The sequence below is a fragment of the Petaurus breviceps genome, unplaced genomic scaffold (genome assembly GCF_028583685.1).
Source record: "Petaurus breviceps papuanus isolate PSGF00001 unplaced genomic scaffold, PetGlider_PUasm1.0 90721, whole genome shotgun sequence".
Lineage (NCBI taxonomy): Eukaryota > Metazoa > Chordata > Mammalia > Diprotodontia > Petauridae > Petaurus > Petaurus breviceps.
The window spans coordinates 4,534,549-4,541,266 of NW_027187322.1; the positions used below are offsets into that span (position 1 = coordinate 4,534,549).

General features: G+C 50.1%; 1 long non-coding RNA gene across 1 annotated transcript; it reads left to right on the forward strand.

The window, feature by feature from the left end:
• The first annotated feature begins 38 nt into the window (after positions 1-38).
• Positions 39-4,620, forward strand: LOC138144698 (uncharacterized). Its single transcript, XR_011164011.1, has 2 exons — positions 39-708; positions 4,200-4,620. It is a non-coding gene; the product is annotated as an uncharacterized lncRNA (long non-coding RNA).
• The last annotated feature ends 2,098 nt before the right edge of the window (positions 4,621-6,718 follow it).

The following is a 6,718-nucleotide window of genomic DNA, read 5'->3' on the forward strand; positions in this document are numbered from 1 at the left end:
CACACTCATGCACACTCATACACACCTCATAACACAAACACACTCACCAACATACACACAAACACATATGCACACTCAGGAACACCATTATACACATATACACACCTTATACACTCACATACCAACACACACTCACACATTCTTGCACACTTATACACACACACCTCATGCACTCACACACATAAACACTTGCACACACACTCACATTCATGTATACACAAAGTTGGGAGATCACGTCAGGGCCGGGGGGCGGGGAGAGGACAGCCAGGAAGGGGGGCAGCTGCCTCACACCTTGGGTCTCATTTTCTTCACCCAGCCCTCCCTTCCGGCAGGCAGACTGCCCTCCTCCAAAGGCCGGGCTGGGTGGTGCTTGCCATCTCCTGGAGATAGATGGTAAAGTCCAGCCCAGCCCCAAGGGGTCCCTGGATGCTCTGGGCCGAGGCCTCTATGAGGAGGCAGAGTCAGCAAGGGACATAGAGGCCTCCAGGAAGAAAGCTCCTCCTCTGACCACCTGTAACAAACATGTGCCTGTGTGTGTGTGTGTGTGTGTGTGTGTGTGTGTGAGGCCATATCTCTCCTTTTCCTACTCTCTGCCTGACAGACACAGAGGACAGCCAGCAAGCATTTATTAAGGGTCCAAGCCATAGGATCATGGATTTCGCGTGGAAGGGATCTTGGAGGCTGATGGCTGATGCCTTCATTTTACAGGTGAGGACACTGAGGCTTAGGAAGGTTGAGGGGTTGACCACCCAGCATCGTGCCGGGCACTGCAGAGACAGAAACGGGGCCATCTTTGCCCTCAAGGAGTCGGTCAGGGAGGGAGGCAGGAAGACCACAAGTGCACAAGGGATCCAAAGTGTGTAACTAGGGAAAGGGGAGACGGTTTCCGGGCGGCGGGAGAGGCCCCACACTGTCTTGGGGATCTTCTCTGAGCCTTGATCTTCCCTACCTGCTGCTCCAATCCTTCCCTTCGAATCCTCTCCTGTCCCAGCATTCCAGTGACTGCTCAGGGCAGCACCCCCTCTTGTCGTACCGGCCCCAGCCAAGGTGTCCTCGTCCCCTGTGCCCCTGTCCTTGGCCTCTTCCCCAGTACAGTGAGATGCACGCCATCAGTGGAACGGCTTGCCTTCTTGGTGGGGATTCCATTAAGAAAAGAGCACCCAGGCCTATTGTCTTAGTTGTCCTGGCTACCTATGTGCTTTGTACCTATGCTTTTTTTTTTTTGAGGGGGAAAGACAAGGCAATTGGGGTTAAGTGACTTGCCCAAGGTAACACAGCTACTTAAGCGTCAAGTGTCTGAGGCTGGATTTGAACTCAGGTCCTCCTGACTCCAGGGCTGGTGCTCTCTTCACTGCACCACCTAGCGGCCCCTGTACCTGTGCCTTTCTACTAGTGTATTTTTTGTATATAATCATCTTTCCCATTGATACTATGCACATTGGTGGGAGGCAGCACCCTGATTTGCACAATGCTATTTCAATGAATGCCTTTGCTTTGAGTTAATTGTGTTATTTGGCTTACTGTTCTACATAAGGCCACTGGTGGGGGCTCACAGACTAGAATTTTCAGAGTGCAAACTTATAGCATACTTTGAATTTGGGGTAGTCATCTCCCTATGAGTATGACTTAGGGATTGGGCCCACAGGAGATGCTACAGACATTACTTCAAATTATATGTGAAGTGAATACAAGGTAATTTTTCTTTGGTGGTGTGGAACACCACCAGTTAGGAGAGGGGCACTTCAGGGAAATCCCCACATCTGAAGATGCTAGATTATGACAGATGGAGGAGAAAGCAGTCACCCCCTCCCTCACTTCAGCAGAGCTCCGACCACTTTGCGAAGACCATTCACATTCACATCTTGTTGTATCTGCCAGGGCCCTGGGAGCTGGGCAGGGCAGAAATGAGGGAGTCAGCCAGACTGAACATCAAAAGACCTGGGATCTTCTTGCAGGTGGATGTCACCATGACCCTGGGGAGAGTGTCCCCAGTCAACCCTTCCTGTTCCCCAAGCACTGTTTAGGGGTTGTCCGAGCCCTGGGGGCCATCCCAGGTTCCGGGACTAGGGAAGAACTGTGTGCTGGGGGATACAGCCACCAGGATAGGGGGGGCCCTGAGGTCCTGCCACAGTAAGCACCGTTCAATTATATCCAAGAAGCATTTATGAAGCACCAACTATGTGCCATGCCCTGGAGATGCAGAGACAAAAATGAAGACAGTGCCTGCCCTCAAGGAGCTGACATTCTCCTGGGGAGGGGGAAACAAAATGTATGCAGAGAAGCAAATAGAAGACTTGGGGATGTGGAGAGTGAGGTACCAAACAATGAAGGGGAGGACTTAGCACCTCCTATGTGCCAGGCAAAGACCATCCCTGCCCTCAAGGAGCTGACAGTCTGTACAGAGCAGACATGGGGCAGCTGGGCAGTGGGCAGAGCGCCAGATCTGGAGTCAGGAAGACTCATCTTCCTGAATTCAAATCTGGGCTCAGACGCGTGTGACCCTGAGCAAGTCACTTCACCCTGTTTGTCTCAGTTTCCTCATCTGTAAAATGAGCTGGAGAAGGAAGTGGCCAACCCTCCAGGACCTCTGCCAAGAAAACTCTAATGGGGTGTAATGTAATACCAAGCAAAGGCAACTTCCCAGGTTCAAAATACCAGCATAGGTGCTCTCTATTTTATTCAGTAACAAACCCAGAACAGAGAAGATCAAAACATGACATCATTCAAAATACAGCATTTACTAAGTGTGATTAAATCATCTCCAAGGCCTACCCCACCCCAGGACTTTCCAATCATTCAATCAATTACAAAGTCTCTGTTCCAAATACTTCTCCACCCCTAGGCTATACCTTAATTAAGTCCACCACAAAGCCCCTCTTCTCAAATGGAGATTAGTTTCCAAACATAAGTAAAATACATTCATTTGCTCAACCATAGAACACAAAAAGGTCAAAAGTTCCCCACCCCTGGATCACAATTGAATCTACCCCAGAGTTACATCAAGTTTAAACACAGCACTTAATACCCAAATGGAGGTCTTTTCTTCATCTTGACACGAGGCAAGTTCTCAGCAATCTTAGTTCCTGGAGAGACAAGGCTTAGCAAGGCCATAAGATACATTGCCAGTCCCTTCATGAATTTATCCTCTGTCTGTAGAACAGTCCTAGAACCCCTGAACACATTAGCAAAGCCCTCTCCCAGGATTTCTGTAAACATACAACAAGAAAATCCTTCTTCAGGGCTTCTAAACCAACAGAAAGGCTCCCAGACCCCTGCAACAACAGCACTGTCCTTCACCAGTGGACAGTATTCATTCTGTCTGCCGGACAGTCTCCAGACCCCTGCGACAACAGTACTGTCCCTCACCAGTGGACAGTATTCACTCTCAGTACTGTCCCTCACCAGTGGACAGTATTCACTCTCTGTCTGCAGGACAGTCTCAGGCCTTCTTAACCAAATGCCAGGTTCCAGGACTTCTTCAACAGGACAGTCTTTCACCAGTGGACAAATCTGGCAAAATAACATCAAAACAGACAGACAAAGTACCAGCAAAACAGCCATGTCTCCTCAGTCCTTGGCAGCTCAGGGGGCAGGTCTCAAAAGTCCAGGGCAATTCAAAGCGGCCACCAGCAATCTCTTAGTCTCTCCCTCTACACGAGGTGCTGCTTCCAAAAAAAACTTCCGCCTCTCTCTTGTCTCTCCAAATCTACGTCACCAGCTCCTCCCAGTCAGGACTTTCTTTTCACATCAAAAAGTCCATCCCACAGGTGGGATTAACAAGCTCTGGGTTTTAATACAATCAATTTGAAAACCAAGCCAATACAGGGGAATCTTTAATTGCCATTACTATCACATGGGGTCACAGGGAATTGGACAGGACAGGAAAGACTGAAACACAATAAATAAGAGAAATAAAGAATAAAGGGGTGAGGCACCAAGGTCAAGAGAGAAGAGGGAAGGCTGCTTGGGAAAGATGGGATTTGGGCTGGAGCTTGGAGGAAGCCTGGTGGTGACCATGGGCCTGGCACCGTGCTGATCACTAGAGAGGCAGAAAGCTGCCCCTTGGGACAGCAGGAGGGAACGTGGGTGGGGAGGTGCAGCGGCCCTGAGAGTGAGCGTAGGAAAGAGGGTGAGCCAGTGGAGGGGCCTGGCAGTGTGTGCCTCCTGGCATTGCCCTTTGAAGCCTCTTTTCTCCCCAGATGCCGGTGAGTGAAGGAATCCGAGAAATCCAGCAGGACGCAGTAGCCAGTCAGAGGGGCGTCCTATCAGGTAGAGAGCATCTCCACCTGCAGACATCCTCCAGCCAGTGCCCTGTACCCATGCCTTCCTCCCAGTACATTCTGTATGTGATCAACACCATGCACGCGGGTGGGAGGCAGTACCCTGACTCACACAATGCCACATCTACACCTGTGTAGCCTTTCCCCACCCCCCCCCCTTCGAGTCCAGAAACTCCAGGAATCCGGATCCTCAGCCCCTTCCGCCACAGGCAGGGGATATTCCACATCACAACAATATTTGTTTCATTTAATTACAATGTCCTTTTGTCATATCTCCCCAAACTCTCAGCACAGGCTTGGATGCATAAGAGATGTTTAATAAATACCTACTGACTAATTATGTGATGTCTGTCCGCTTCCACTCTGTGCCAAGCAATTAAATAGAGTAGTTGTGCTATAACCAGGGACTGGGGGACTGAAGCTTTGCCAGGGCTGCTGAAATTGGGAGGGTGATTATATTCCGTAGGAACAGCTGAGCTGAGCACCTCGTTGGCTAGAATCCAAAGTGGGGTCTCCCCTGCCCTCCTGGCCCAGTCCTCAGAAGGCCCCAAGAAGTCCTTCTATCACTGTCTCCCTCCCCCCTAGAACAGTGTCCAGGGGTCTTGTGCCCCAAAGTCTAAACACTTTTCCTTGGATCGTCCCTCCGAAGGAACTCTTCTCTGCCCTGGGATGTTTTGTGGGACTTGCATCAGGGTAAGAATAATTTCCAACTTGCCTGCTTGTCTTCTTTGTTCTGAAGGTCTTAGCAATGTCAGCTTTCCATCATTTAGTATTTCAACAGTAATAATACACAGCTTTTCTCCCTCAGGTATTCTCCCCAGCACCCCTTGCTGGAGAAGCTGCAATGGCTCCCTAGGGCCCCAGGGGCTAAAGCAATCTCCTCCTAAAACCCTTCCCAGACCCAACCCTCCAAGCAAGTGGCCTCCCAGCTAGGACATTCCAGCTACTGACTCCAGGCCTTCATTTTTTAAAAAGTAATTTGTTTTCAATCAACAAAAATCTGACTTCTTTCTCAGCCACTCCCCAAAAGGAAAAAAAACCTAACCCCAAACCTTTGTAACAAATTAAGTCAAGCAAAGCAAATCCCTATGCTGGGCCTCCTGGCCTTGGGCCAGGCCTTGCCCCTTGCTTCTCTGCAGACAAGGAATGCCTACAAGCGAAAAAACAGGCCACTTCCCTCGGGTTCTCTGGGTGCTACAAGGGCACATCTGGGGGGTGATTCGGGGTGGGCCGCTGACCTTTGTGGTGCAAAGTCTGTTTGCCCTGGAAGCCCCCAAGCGAATGGCAGCCAGGCTCCGAGGTTTCTGAGGCTCTGGATAGTGACTTCCAGCCTGGTGGGGTGCGTCATTCCTGGGTCCCACTGATGGCTTAGCCTCCCTCTGGCCTTGTGCCTTAGTGCCCTTTTAGAAAGCAGTTTTGTAGATTTGGAGAATGGGTCGGGACCATCTCCATCCTCCCTCCTTAGGATAGTGCAGAAGATAGAGAACTGGGGTGTGACCCTGGGCAAGTCACTTGACCTCTGTATGCCTCAGTCTCCTCATTTGTAGAATGGGGATAATACAAATATAATAATAATACAACATATTATAATAATATTATATATTATGTTATTATATACTATATATAATAATAATATAATATCTCCCTCTCAGGGTTGTTGTGAGAATTAAATAAGATAGCATATGGAAAGTGCTTTGTAAACCTTAAAAGTGTTACATGAAAGCTGGCTACTATTTATATCTAATAAAGGATAAATGTATGCACGGGAGGAGGTGAAGATCTGGGGGCCCCTGGGGCCCACCTTCATCATAACAGGCCGCAGAGTGACAGTGCAGCCGAAAACACAGGCCTAACCTTGGGTCACCAGAGGAGAAATGGCCGAGCAGCTCTGCCAGGGAAGCCCCAGCAGGGTCACAGCCAACGGGCAGCAGCAGCACCAGGGAGAGGCCCGCCTTCCAGCCATAAGAGTCACGCTGTCAGGGGGCTCTGATCTCGGGAGCTCTGCAAACATTCCGGATGCCACAGCTTCAGAAGGGCTCTGATAAGCCAGAGAACAGGCCAACTGGGAGCGGGAGCCAGTATGTGGAAGGGCCTTCGGGCTGAAGGGACGGAAACTGTCATCCTGGAGCAGAGAAGGCTTGGGGGGCCTATATGGGGAAAAGGCTCACTGGGGTCAAGTGACCTGTCCAAGGTCTCACAGATAATGGAGAGCAGAGCTGGTATCGGGAATCAGATCCTGGGATCTCAGGTGCAGCTATTGGCCCACAGGACCAGAACCAGTACCAGGACCAGGCTGCCTCAAACATAGGTTAAAAAGAGAGTGTGGTGGGGTAGAATGGAGACAGAGAAAGAGGGAGAGACAGAGAGAGAGAGACAAAGAGACAGAGAGACAGAGAGAGGGAGAGAGAGACAGAGAGAGAGGGAGAGAGAGACAGAGA